Source organism: Zalophus californianus, chromosome 4, assembly GCF_009762305.2.
Source record: "Zalophus californianus isolate mZalCal1 chromosome 4, mZalCal1.pri.v2, whole genome shotgun sequence".
NCBI lineage: Eukaryota > Metazoa > Chordata > Mammalia > Carnivora > Otariidae > Zalophus > Zalophus californianus.
In genome coordinates, this window is record NC_045598.1 from 184,359,839 (window position 1) to 184,374,141 (window position 14,303).

Sequence of the window (14,303 nt, forward strand, 5' to 3'; positions counted from 1 at the left end):
TGACAAACTGGAGTCATGGCCTCAGCCTCACGGGGGTGGTTGAGAGAATCAACGTGAAACCGGGGTACAGCTGGCCCCGGTCCCCAGCCGTGGGTGGGTGGGCCAAGATGGAGGGGGGCAGGGAGGGGAGGGGAAAGGGGCAGAGATGGAAAACAGAAGCTGTCCCAGCTCTGCCAGCACTAGCACAGACACTTGTCTGCTCATAATGACTTACTATTTTTAGACAACCGCGCTCTCTGTGACCTGCTTTGTAAACAGATGCTCCGCAGAACAGATCCGGCTGGGGGTCGGGGAGGGGGCGGGGGGAGGGGCAGCGCAGGCAGGGGCACCAGGGCCCAGCTCCCTCTGTCTCCAAGATGAACACCCACCCACAGTGAAGAGCTGGGGGTCACAAGCGGTAGCCCAAGCCTCGCCCCCTTCTCTGGGGCCATTTCAAGAGCACTGGAGCCATTCTGAGGGCATTCACTGGACAAAAGTTGTCTGCCGAGTTGTATTAGACTGGTAGTAAGGGCCAAAAGGCCGGGAAGAGGGGTCAACTGGTCTCAGCAGAAGTGAGAACAAGCAAGGAAAGCGCTTCGCCGCTGGAGAACTTCATCCGGGACTCTGCCACTGATTTTAGCCTGGGGAGACCTGGCGAGAACGTCTAACCACAGAGCTTTCAGGTAGTCAGTCTGTGTGGTGTTAAGTCACTGTGTTTGTGGTGATTAGTTACGGCAGCCATGGGACGCGAACACGCATGGCTAAGAGCATCTTGGTGACCCTGGAATGTGCTCGCACATGCTCAGGTTTGGGAGTGGGGCCAACCTGCCGGGGATGTCCTGGCTCCCCCAGCAAGCAGGGAGGTGTGGGGTGACTTAGGCAACATCTTAATTCTGACTTTCTGACAGATTTCTAAGGTTGCTTAAGAAAAGGCTCAGCAGGAGGTGGGTTATTGGAAGGAGCTGGGGTAATTTATTTTTCATGTCCCTTAAATATCACCAACATTGTACATTCTGCGAGGAGAAGACACACCATCTCCTTGCCCCTCAGGAGAAATGTATTGCTCCTATTAGTTATGTAATTGGATTCGTAGAAGTTGGTGGATTTTTGTAATTTCTATGGCCTCGTTTTGGCGCCGGTGTCATTCCACATAGAAGGACAGGGGATGGCTTCCTGCATGCGTGCTGTACCAGAGGAGAAAAGGAAAAGATGAGAAAATGGGAGAAAATGGGAGGGGTAACAAGTGGGCTGGAGGTAATGAGATACAGCCAGCGGAAGGTGAGACTGGAGAGGCACATGCGCCCCAACAAGACTGAGATGGGCTCCTGAGCATCCCAGCAGCCAAAGCAAAAAGGAAGTGAGGCTAACTGCAAGGCTCAGGTGACCACAAGATATGACCTTCAGGGAGAACGCACGGGAGCATCCCATCAGCCTGGGGACAGGGGCAGCGGAGAGTGTCAGGTGCAGAAGACGACAAGGTGGGGCCAGGATGCCTTCCTGGAAGAGGCAGTGCTTGAGCTTCATCTTGTAGGTTGGGAAGTGTTGGCTGGGGGAAGAGTGAAGGACAAGGCAAAAAGCAGCGTCAACAGAGCATGATGGGGAGAAATGGAGAGTGTGTGCCGCAGATGCCTGCAGGTCTGTCGCTGGAGGCGGCGGTGAGGCTGGGAGGTGGGGAAGGGCCTGTTGAGAAGTCCAGGAACACCTTGCTGCCGTGCCAGGGAGCTAGAACTTGACTCTGAAGCAGTGAAGCGCCCCTGCAGGTTTAGTTCGGGGGAGTAGCATCCGAGATCCACATTTTAGGAGTAGCTAACTGCCTTGCGGGAGGGGATGAGGGTCCGCCTGGAGGCCGCCCAGGGCTCCAGCAAGAATCCTGGGAGAGGTAACACCTGTTTGAATCCAAAACTTACTCTCTGCCCCCTCCCCCACTCCAGGCTGCGTGGTAAGTCGTCTAAACTGGCATGCAGGAAGCAGAGAGAACAAGGACCCATATGTACCCCTGAAGCCAAGGTTCGCTGCCCCCATCCCCATTCTTCAGCCCCCCTGCCTCAGCCTGGTTCTTGGAGACCCAGGCAGCAGATGGAGCCCAGGACGTTCCCGGCAGCGTGGAGGGACACTTGGGCCAGCAGTGGCCAGTTCAGAAAGCCTGGGCTGCCCAGAGACCCCCAGTCCCAGGCACTGCTGCCACCTGGTGCCTGGGAGGCTCTGTCCATAGAAGCAGGTCTCCCCGTGGCTAAAGGAGCATCTCCCCCCCCCGCCCCCGCCGGCCCCCACTTGGTCTCTACAGGTGGCCAGAGGTCTTTCTCTAAGACAGGCCAACGCATCTGTGTGCTCCCAAATTGGCACCACTCACGGGGCTCCTTCCCCTGCCCCTGAGCACGGGGCAGCCAGGAGGAATCACCATTCCTACCCTACCTGCCCCTCCGCCTTCTCCGCATGCACCAAATGTTGCCAATCCAGGGAAGATGGACTTTCAGGCCCCTAAAGGAGAGATGAGCACACAGAGGTGAGGAGAGGCGGGCAGGCTGTCCTTTCTAGAGCTGAGAAGCCTGGGGCCTAGGATTTCCAGAGCAGTGCTTTGTTCATGCTCTTAGCTGGCGGCTTCTGTTACTGCTCGAGATGTCTGGTCAAGGACACGTGTCCCTTGTGGCGAGGAGCACAGGTTCCAGAACTGGACTGCCCAGGAAAAACCCATCTTCACCTCAGGTCTATTCATGTTGCCAGGGGCAGGCAAGGTCACGTCTGTGAACCTCTGTTCTCCTCCTCTGTAGAGAGGGATGTAAACAGTACTCAATTCAGAGTTGGTGTGCGGATTCGATGTCAGCAGCTACTATTGTTACTATTTCTCTGATTAACTGCAGTACAAATCTCTCAGGGAGCTGTGATGGGGCTAAGTGGGAGCACCCGGGGAACCCCACAAAGGGTAAAGGGATCCAAATCCTTTGAACGGCAGCAATGTACCAGCGTTTTGCATACAGAGATGGGACAGGCGCTCTGGATTCTCACTCAATGCCAATTTTGGAGCTTTATATCAGGGGCCTTTCATTTGCGTGTGTCAGGAAAATCCAGAACTTGCTGGCTTTTAGCCAAAAGGGAATTACTGATGCCAGTAAGCAGAAAAGTCCGGAGGGTAGAACTAGCTTGTCTCTTGGGGCTGTTCCTGGACTGACCGGTCCTCAGGTCTCAGGGTGCTCAGTGTCCTTCCGGGTGAGATGCGAGCCACTCCGATCCAGCCAAAACTCTGGATCACTCTGCTGGGACAGACTTGGGTCACATGTTCCTAGCCCCCCACCAATCCCTGTAGCCAGGAGAACGAAGAATCTGATTGGCTCTGCACCCCTTAGTCTGGCTGATCTCGGGGGTGGAGGGTGGGCGGAGGCAAAATTGGGACACTTGCCGCAAACGGGGCGTGGCCGGGGGCGACCGTCCACGGTGGGCTTGGTGTGGGCTACAGTGGACGGGGAAGGCTCCGATTTCCGAGCAAGGCAGGGTTTGCATCAGCCCGGAGCCCATGGGCAGGGGGGCAGGAGCAGATAAGCTCAGGTGGGCATCACAGATAAGCTGCCTCTGCATTTTTCTTCACATGACATCCTTTCGCCAACACTGGAGCGCGCCCAGCTGAGTGTCTGGAAATTGGGTGCCTCTAGGCTTGGGCCGCCCAATTTAGCAAATAAAAATACAGGATGCCCTGTACCATTTGAATTTCCGATAGACAACAAATAAGCCTTGTATAAGCATGACCTTGGCAATATTTGGGACATAATTTACCAAAAAAAAAAAATTCATTGTTTATCTGAAACTCAGATTTAACTGGATGCCCTGTAGTTCATCTGATGATGTTATAGCGTAGGTTCTCCGTCTGTTCCGAAGCATCCCCAGACCCTTCCAGGAGAGATTACGCTTGTCTGTGTGGATGAGGGCAGAGCTTATCCCCAGTGGGCATCACCCCCTCCAGAATGATTTCCCAGCTCAGTATGATAAGGAAACTTCCAGTGGTCAGTCGTCCAGTGGCTGAATGACTCGGTTTCCCAAGAGGAAGGGAGGGGTGTCCCCCAGTGGAACATGCATCTCTCCTTATATCCACATGAGAAGGAGCTCCCCTGCACTTTCTCAGCTGGGGGCTCATCTGTTAGAATCCTTGCACACTGGGATATTCTTTCTTTTCTTCCATCTATAGGCAGGACGAGAGGGAGACAGTGACCTGAGAGAATATGCCATCAACATAAAACCAGAATTTCCCTTGGGAGAGACGGGGACCCTCTCAAGTTCTAGACTTGGATCATCAGGGAGGCAAAAGTGTTGACAAGTTCATTTAGCCACATGCTCCTTTAATCCAGCTTACTCACGAGGAACCAGTATTTAGTTGTATATAATAGAAAACCCCAAATAACTGATTTAAGCATGATAGAAGTTTCTTTCTTTCTCATAAAAGATGTCCTCAAATAAGCGAGGTAACGTAGGTGACTGGTACGATGACTATAGGGCCATCATGCTCCTGACCTTCCTCTCCTCCACCCTCAGTACAGACTTCCCATTTTAAGAGTCACCTCATAGGCCAACATGGCTGCTGGAGTTCTAGCCATTGCCTCCACATTCCATGCTGGCCGCAGAGCTGGCGGCCGTGAGCTCCACTCGCACAACCGTCTTGGAAATCTGACACAGCATTTTGCTTCCTATCTTCTTGTCCAGTTCTTAGCAATTTGGTCACTCCTGGCTGAAAGGGAGGCTGGACAATGTAGTGTTTTAACAGAACGCATGAAATAATGCTACGAAGGAAGAAGGAGAAAAGAACAGTGCATGATGACCTCCAGCCCCCACGACAAGTAATGGAAGGTGACCTGACTGACGAGTTCTCAGTTGGCTCTGACGCTGGATGGGCTAGATGGGGGTTTCACAACAGCCTGGACTATGCAGGAGTTCAGACAGCTGCTGGATTCTTCCTCTGGTCAGGGACGGGACTCCTACATTTGTCCAAGCAGATTCTTGTCCATGTGAACAAACACTGAAACAGGAGTTACGCTGGTTAAGGCTCTGCTCATTGGGCTGCTCTCCTGCTCACTCTCGGTAAGCCCAGGCTGCATGAACAGTGCTGGGAAACCACGGGATCAGACCACCTCAGAGGCCCCTTCCTCCATGAGGCCCAGTGACCCTAAGGGTTGGTCACCATAGGATTTTCTTTCTCGAGAGTGACTTCAGATAGAGGCCTCCTAGATTTCTGGAAGGTTCTACCATGGGGTACCCTGATTACAGTTAGAGGATCTCTCAGGGGCTCAGGTTTGCATTTGGGAATTCACTATTGCCACACTGAATGTCCTTAAGGGGTAAGTCTCCAGGGGGAGCTCAGGACTCCCCGCGTACCTAGAGGCTAGGTCAAGGCCAAGGACACAGCGAGCACAGCACTGGGGTTGCATGGTCTCAGAGGTGCTATGTCTCCTTCCCACAAGAAGGTAAGCGTTTTAAGTCACAGCCCCCACCATCCCCTGCTGGCCCTTGTCGGCATTAAGGTTCTCAGCCCTGTCTGTATAGCCCCTCCAGCCTGAGAGGGGCAGCCTCCCCATCCTGCCCCATTCACTTGAAAACCTATTAGGAAGAAGGGCAAAGCCTTAATATGGCCCTCTGTGTCTGCCCTTCAGGCTCTACCTAATGGAGTCCAGCTCACAGGCTTAGTGTCCAGCCCTGGGGTGAGAGGCCGGAGCCCTAGTTGTGTCTGTCTTCATCTGGTTTCTCTCGGCCTTTGGCAACTTGACGGGTTGGTGGAGGAGGTTTGTGGAACACGGGTTTGGGCATCTCGGGTTCCCAGACATCCCTAATCTTTTCACCAGAGGGTCAGTTAGGAACAACTCGCCCGCACACCCACACGTGTGCACGCTCCAGGGGGTAGTCGATGATTCATGGGAGCTGCTTCCTTCCCCGGGCCCAGACAGCGAGCTCTGCAGGAACCCTCTCCCCTCATCTGTGTACCCCTAGGGCCCAGCACATGCCAGCACATAGTAGGCACTACGTATCTGCCGGGTGGGCAGAGGCCAGCAGGGGGTAAACGGCCAGGGCACAGGAGCGGTGCATTTGCCTTGAATGGCAAACACCCACGAAGGAATGAAAAACTGGTTTGGAAAAGACATTTGTGTCCTTTTTACTTATTTATGTGTTTATGCATTTATCATTTATATTCTGTCTACCCCTTGGAAATGATTTACAATATTAAAACACATATAAAAAAAGCAAAAAAAAAAAAAAAAAACCCACCCTGCACAAAATAAAGATAATTTAAAAGCAGCAGAGAAAAATATATGTAGCAGGTGCTTGGGCTGCAAGTCGCTCCGTGCTGTCTCTGAGCTGTTCCTTTAGCTCCCAGGTGCCAGGTGGGGTGGGGGTGGGGGGCATCGCCTTTCCCGACAACACAGATGGGTCAACCCCGGAGGCTCTTAGGCTGAGGGAACAGAGTCAGACAGAGACAGACAGATATCGTACGATTTCACTCATATGTGGAATCTAGAAACAAAACAAATGGACAAACAATAAAATAGAGACACCAGAGACATAAATACAGAGAACAAATTGGGCGTCGCCATAGGCTAGGGGGGCGGGGGGTAAACTAGGGGCAGGGGATGAAGAGGTACAAACTTCCAGTTATAGAATAAATATGTCATAGGGATGAAAAGTACAGCGTAGGGAATAGAGTCACTAATATTGTAAAAACCCCGCATGGTGACAGATGGAGGCCACACAGCACGGTGAACATGTTGTCGCCTATAGAATTGTCTAATCGCTTACGTTGTGCACCTGAAACTAATAGATGTAAACTATGTCTCAGTTACAAAAATCATCCCACTGTACAACCTGAAAAGGAAGAAGGAAAAAGAAGAGGGAGGGGACATACATTTAGCGCCCCGGCTGCTTGGCTCCCGGAGCCAAGGGGGGAGGGCACACAGCCCGGTCCTCTCCCGGCCGTCACCCTGCCCGTCAGCGCTCGCGCCTGCAGCCACTTCCGCACGGAGGACACGGGAGGATCGTAACCTTGCCCACCTGTGCTTGTATTTTTTTCCTTGTTTAAAATAATTGAGAATGGCTTGGGGAGCATTGCTGAAGCTGGTTGCCAGAGACAGGTGGAGGGCCGTTAGTTGGAGCCGGTGGTGGCATCGGTCGGGCGGGTCTGCAGTCTGGAGACGAGCCCCGCGGACGGCCCCTTCGATGGGCACAGGCAGCCCCGCAGGATGAGTGGAAAGGGTCTTCTGAGGCCTGGCAAAACCGTTCGTCTGTGTTCCTGGGTGCTGGTCCCCGGGGAGCTGTCACAGTGGCCTGTTCCCAGGTGCACAGCTCTGGGCCTCCAGCGTCTGGGACTGGGAGGGGACAGGAAGGGAGGGGCGGTGAGTGATGGTCTCTGAGCGCTGCAGGAATGACTCCTCCCGCCCGGGGGGCTGAGCCACACAGCTGGAGGGAAAGAGTGGACCATTAGGAATCCATGAAGATGGGATAAAGGGTCCTACAGCGAGGAGTGGCCGAGGAGCTCCCAGGGTCTGGGGCGGCGGGCGCAGAGCAGGCCTCCTTGCTGGTCAGCAGCCCTGGCCACAACGGGGATGTGGGAAGGTGCAGGGAATGTCACCCCCCTTTGACCAAAGCCCTTCACCCTCGGGAGTGATCATCCTGCCCAACCTTCACCATAAGACTGCCACCCCTCTCTCACCCCTCCTCTGAAAGCAACACTGACAAACTGTTCTGCCTTGGCTTGCACACCCCCACTGACAGGGAACTCACTATCTACCAAGGCAGCCTTTTCCTTGTCGCACAGCTCTGGCAAGATAGTGTGAGAAGTGTCAGGACAGAAGCTGGTACAAGAGCGAGGTGGGGGGGGGGGGGCTCTGTCGTCCTCGGCCAGACAGTGGGCTTCTGGAGTGTAGGGAGTGTATCTCATCATTATTTACATGATCCAACCATCAGCACTGTGCTTGGCACGCGATACGCACTCATCCCACATGTGTGGATGGAAGTAAGGCTCTCCTTCCTTTACCTGAGGAGAGCAAAGAGGCAGGAAACGGGGGAGATTAGTACTTCCTTATATTGACCTAAAACTCATTTTCTTCTTGCTTCTACCCATCGACCTTTAGGCCATCAAAACCCCATCAACCTCTTCTCTGCCTGAACACCCTTCTAGAGTGTGGGGCTGGCAGTCATGCTGCAGGGGAACTATCCTAGGCCTTCGCTGGCCCCTCCTTGCTGGACTCCGTGCTGCCCATCCTGGGAAAGGGGAGGCAGGTCGGGAGCCATCCCCCCAGGCCAGGCACTTCGCTTATTCCTTCAACAGTGTCTGGAGCCTCCTGACCCCTGTGGGGGAGCTGGAACCCCACATTTGGAAGGAGAGGACTAGAAGGTCTAGGGCCAAAGAACTTCCCAAGCCCCCGAGACTGCAGCTTGGTGACGGATCAGGGACGCCTGCCCTCCTGGCCCAGGTCATGGCCAGGGTCAAGCCACAGAACTCCCATCTGAGCCTCCAGCCTGGGGCCCTCAGTCCTGGCACCGCAGCAGGACTGACAGTGGAGACTGCTCCAGTGCACGCACCTGGGCTTCACCTTGAAGGTTCCGATTCGTAGGGCCGGGGTATTTCCCCAAATTTCCCTGAGTGACTCCAACTCACTGTCAGGCTGAGAATCACTCCAGCCCGTGCTGAGAATCCCCGGGCGGTAACTCTGGTGTGTCTGTCCAGTCTTGAAAAATTCGGCACATCGCCTGATTCCCGAGCAGAGACAACAGGGAGACAGTGAAGTGGCCATATTCACCACAGGCCTCTCACCTACGTGGGTACCGAATCTGGTTTTTCTTTCTTAGATAAACTTGTTCGGCCAGGGCTATAAGCCAAGCACTGGGCCAAGAGCTTTCCTTGAGTTATCTCAGTTAATCCTGAGGATTCTATGAGTTACTATAACCATCGCCTTCCTTTGACCTGTGAGAGGCTGAGGGCCCAGAGCTAGCAAGTGGGGGAAGCGGACCCACCCCCAGGTCCCCGTCCCTCGCCCAATGCCCCATGGTCCTGCCCTCTCTGGCTGTCATGTACTGAGGGAGAGGGGAGACACCTGCCTTGTCCCATGTGCCCCTCGCCCAGGGCCCGGCCGACCTCCCGGCATGGACTGAGCCCTGTTCTCTCTGCGGCCACTGCCCCATCCCAGGTTATGAAGGGGCATGGGCCAGATAAGTCAACCACACACCTTGCATCTTAGGACGGGTGAGCTTGGTGTCTGCAGCCTTTTTCTGATGAGAAGGAACAGCCAGGACCTTAGGATCAATCCAGAAATCCAGAGGCCTCCTTTCAGAAGCCTCCAGGTCAGGGTTTCCACTGGCAGGACAAGCAGGCTATCATGATGAAGGCTGACTCCGGGCCGGTGGCACTGAGCTGGAGGCACTTTCCAGGGTCAGGAGTGTCCTGCTGGCTGCAGAGCTTGTCACATGGCCTCTGGCACTAGGGCGGTGTCCCCAGAGCAGAGGGAGCAGATGCTGGGCTCTAGGTGCCTGGGGAAGAATCCTGAATCCTCCCAGATGGCCACTGGCCTGGCCCCAGAGGTGGCCATGATGTGGTCCCTTGGTGAGAGGAGAAGGCTCAGGCTCCAGGACGCGGTGGCAGATGGATGTGATGAACGGGTGTCTCTGCTCCGCACTCCCGCTTAGCCCTTTTCCTCTCATGGCCAATCCTACCTGTTCTCGGGGACAGTGAGCCTATATGGACTCTTTGAACCTCCTAGCTCATTTTCCCGCACAGTGGTTCCTGGAGGCAGGTTAGGTAGTTCTAGTCCATCGTATAGCCGTGCTGGTGAAACAGAGACGGAGCGTGGCCCCGGTTACCCAGCTGGTGAGTGGCTCACAGGGTTTGAGCCCAAGCGGCCAGTTGCAGCCCCCATGCTCCTCAGCCCCCTGGCTCCCTGGCGTTGGCCTGGGCCCTGCCTATTCCAGACGACCTCTGACACCTCCACGGAGCGGCCCCATCCTCAATGAGGGTCACTGTGATGACGTGAGCCCCTCCCGTTTCTGTTTCTCCCGCTAGCCTGGGAGCCTCTCCGGGGGGAAGAACCGTGTCTCTCTCCCTTCCCTGTTTTCTCGTCCCTGAAGACAGCCTCAGGTACTGTTTATTCCTGCTGTAAGCCAGCTGCTCAACCTCAGATCTGACCCGCAGGGGGACGGGCTAGTTTCTGAGGGCCACGGGAGATCATTCTGGCAGCTCCCCACACACTGCAGGCGCCTCAGCCGCTGGAGGCCAGTCCGGAGGTGACCATTTGCGTGTGTATCTCCTCCTTGCTTTACTTCATACAAAGTTTGTATAACTTATTTTTATATCCACAACCTATTACTTAATGTCATAGTTTTAAAAACTTGACATAAATGTGATAGTACCTGATATATTCTTTTGTAACTTCTTCAGAAATTTTCATTGAGATTCATCTGTGTTGATGTGTTCAGCTATCATGCCATCATTTTCTTTTCTGAATATTCAACCATATGAATAAATTATAATGTGGTAATGTTTTTATCTAAGGAAAAAGTTAAAGTAGTCTTGGCTTCCCTAACCTCCGTGCTGAGCTCTCTTGGGGATCTGGGGCGAGTGACCCTGGGTGCAGTCAGGGTTTGGTCAGGCTCGAGAGTCAGTTCCCTTGCCATTTCTGGCTCGATGGCATCAGTCCCATCAGAGGCACACCGAACGAGGAGAAAGGACGTGGTCATTAAAAAGGAAGAAGAAATAAAAGCCAACTTGAATCTATGAAAGCCCAGGAAGACCATTGGTAGAGGCATGAGCTGGTTTCCTTATCTCCTATACGTACTATGAAGTCTGTCCTGAGACCCAGTTGTGCTGTGTAAGAACCTAATGTCTAGGACAGATCAACGATGTGTGTGACGTGGGATGGCCCAGATGAACTGGACACCTTCTGTTCTGAGCGCCCTATCCTGGAGGGTATTTGTGCAAATACTTGGAACGGGCTCACAGAGCAGGCTGCAGGACAGCTAACTAGAAGAGGAAAGGCCATCCCCTGGCAAATTCTGTAGTGGATTAGCTGGGATCATCATTCTGCCCCACCCTTCCCCAGCCACCCTTTTCCATCCCATCAGCCCATCCCAGGCTGTGGTTGCACAAATCTTGCTCCTCCCTCTGAGAATACCCGTGGGGGTCTCCTGGCTTCCCACCCAGGCATGCCCAGGCCTGTGGCTGAGGAGCTGCCCTCTGAGACCTTCGCAGTTGCTCATCTCTGCTGGAAATTTACTTTGGAACTGGAGTGGCCGCCATGGAGTCCCACTTGCTTATGTCAGCAAAGGTTTTAATATATCATCCTTAAATTGGCTGACGGTGGGCTGGGAGGGGAGGGGAGGGAGAAACCCATCAAATGCTGGTTGTCAGTAAGTGTCAGGGAAAAGGTACCTCAGCAGAAATAGCCAGGGCACATTTAGGGACTTGTTTATTTTCTTTTGCTTAGCTTTGGTTTGAATTTCCGAACTGACTTTTTCAAAATTTCAATCTCAATGCTAGTTGCAACATGCGGGGTATAAGGAACCAAGAGGAGAGAAAGTTGATGTTAAATCAGGTTTTTGTGTGTGCACGCACTTTTATTTTTAAAAATGTTAAGTGCACAGGGCGCCTGGGTGGCTCAGTCGGTGAAGCGGCTGCCTTCGGCTCAGGTCATGGTCCTGGGGTCCTGGGATCGAGCCCCGCATCGGGCTCCCTGCTCGGCGGGGAGCCTGCTTCTCCCTCTCCCTCTGCCTGCCTCTCTGCCTACTTGTGCTCTCTATCTCTCTGTCAAATAAATAAATAAAATCTTTAAAAAAAAAATTACAAGTGCACAAATGGCGGGGGAAAAAAACCCAGACAAACAGGTAGGATTTTTGGTTTGAGCTTTGGGCAAATCTGTTGATAATGAACAGAAGGATTCCCAATATTGGGTTATCACACATGCTGGAAAAGCAAGACATGGGGCTTTATCACTCTAAAATTTGGGTTGAACCATATGAAAGTGCTGGCCTTATAAGTGAAAATGTCCTGATGTTGGTATTTTCACTGGATTCAAACTAATTGTTGGAGGAGGTCATCGAGAGGATGGGACAACTGGTTGACCTGTGAGCTGTACCCGGGCGATCAGAGACTCCTCACCCCCTCCCTGTCTTTGGAATGTGCGCTCTGCCTCCGGTTGCCATAGTGGAAGCTGTTCCAAGAATTCAGCCTCGAGAGAATAAGGTGTTGTTGAGACCATTTGGACTGAACCCCATAGAGGCCTCCCTATAAAATTCTGGAGGGCAGGTGCAGAGATCTCCTCACCTTACATCTACCCAAGACAAGCCTTGGGAGTAAGTCCCTTTTATTAAAATGCCACCTATCCATCTGGAGTGGGCCACCTCTTTTTTCCGTCTCCCCTAAACTCCATGTACAAGGGCCCCTTTCTGATTCCACCCAGGGCATTCCCGAGGCTTTGAACCAGTGCCAAGACATTGATTTGTGTGATTACTTGATTCATATCTGTTTCCTGCACTAATATGAGAGCTCCACGGGAACAGGACCCATGTTTGTTTGTTTTTTGTTTGTTTCCTGAGACTAGCATGTTGTCTGGTAAATAGCAAGTGCATGTTAAATATATCCAAAAAATGACAAAATGGGTGAAACCAAAAAAAAGGGGGGGGAGTTACAGGCCTGTGGGAATATCGCCCCCCCAGCTGGAGTATGCAGGGAGCCCAAGATCAGGAGTCTAGGATTCACATGAAAATAGTGTGTGAGAGAATCAGCATGTTAGGCAGATATGTTCTCGGTATCCACATCTCAGAGGCACAAATGGGGGGAGTTTCATATCCTGTGACCTCTGTCACCAGAGGCAGACAGTCTCATTGCATTCCTGGAAACTCCTGGGTCCAGTGGGCTGCCCAGCCCTAGAAGAAGGAGTAGGGCCTGCAGAGTCCCTGAGGATGGAGCTGAGGTGGTGATGGCTGGTTTCCAGGGAACTGGGGGTGTCCTGGTATGGAGTACCACAAATCCCACTGTTCCACCATGGAGCCTGGGGACCTAGGCTGGGGGTTCCTGAGAGCTAGGGAGCAGAGGTGAGACCTCTCAAAGACAGAGAGACACACACACACAGACAGACACAAACAGAGACAGACAGACAAACACACACACACACAGACATACAGAAAGAGAGAGAGAGAGAGAGAGAGATTGGGAGCACCGAAGGTCTGACCTGGAGAAGCCAAACCTGTTATTAGTCCAAAGAGCAATCCCAGGGTTAGGCTCAAAAGACATAGACAGTAATTTGGGTGCTGAGTAAATGTTGCAATGAGCCAGGTGTGAGTATGAGCACCACATGAGGGGTCCCTGACGTCTTCTGTGCTGGGAGGCAGCCCGCGTATTGGCGTGGTCTGGGGTGGTCTGACTCAGACTGTACCTGCTTTAGCGAGGCTGGAGGGGAGGGACTGGTGAGTCCTCCCTGAGAAGCCAGGGAAGGCTTCCTGGAGGAAGTGAGACTTCTTCCATAATCCTCATTGTTTCCCTGAGTTGAGTTGGCTCAGCTTTCCTCTCTGAACTCATCTGCCCCCATTTTGTTCTTCATCAGTGCTGCTTCTAAGGTCAGAAGATGATATCACTGTGCGAGGTGCCGCCCTCCCTGGGCTCTCACAGTAATGATCAATTTCCACATGACTCAACACTTCCAGTACTTTATGATACTTGTATTACTAAAGCCATTTTAAGGAAGAGAAAACTGAGGCTCACACAGACTAAGAACTTGCCCAGGGCTACGCAGCCATTAAGTGTCATGACAACAATTCAAAAGTAGGCCCTCCCGAGCCCCAAGCTTGTACCTGTACTTCCTCGCTGTGCTGCCAGGGCCGGCGGAGGGTGGGGGGGGGGAGGGCATGAGACTGGTATCCATGTAACCACGCAGATCACTGTCTTGGGGACAGAATCTCGCCTTCCCTCCAGGGACTAGCAAACTGCTATTATTGCTACAGGTAGTAATGCTGTTTCTTAACCCTTGTCAAGAAGATCAATTAGCCAATCTCCATAGTTCCAGCTCTCTGCAAACTTTAATCATTTGGCAATTATCAGATCTTTCAGCCCCGTCATTATTTTCCTTGCTGATCTCTTTAATTTCTCCTGTTCCCCTGGTGACCTTGTATGCGGTGGTGATGAGGTGACCCACAGTAATATTAAATTCTGTGTTGCGGGGGCTTTGGGGAGGCGGACTGGAACATGAAGGGAGCGCAGCTGAGCTTCGTGTGCACTCCGTCGAGTAGGAAGGGTGGGCCAAGGTGTGCCAGAGGCTCATGGGGGCCAGGCAGGGGACCAGGTCTGAGTCCCTGCTCTGCTCCTCAGTCTT

At 53.0% G+C, this 14,303-nt stretch overlaps 1 long non-coding RNA gene across 2 annotated transcripts in view; it reads left to right on the forward strand.

The window, feature by feature from the left end:
- The first annotated feature begins 309 nt into the window (after positions 1-309).
- LOC113916597 overlaps positions 310-14,303 on the forward strand; it is a 65,275-nt gene continuing 51,281 nt past the window's right edge. For both annotated transcript variants that reach the window (XR_003517982.2, XR_003517983.2), the window contains exon 1: positions 310-662. This is a non-coding gene — a long non-coding RNA (uncharacterized LOC113916597). The remainder of the gene's footprint in view (positions 663-14,303) is intronic.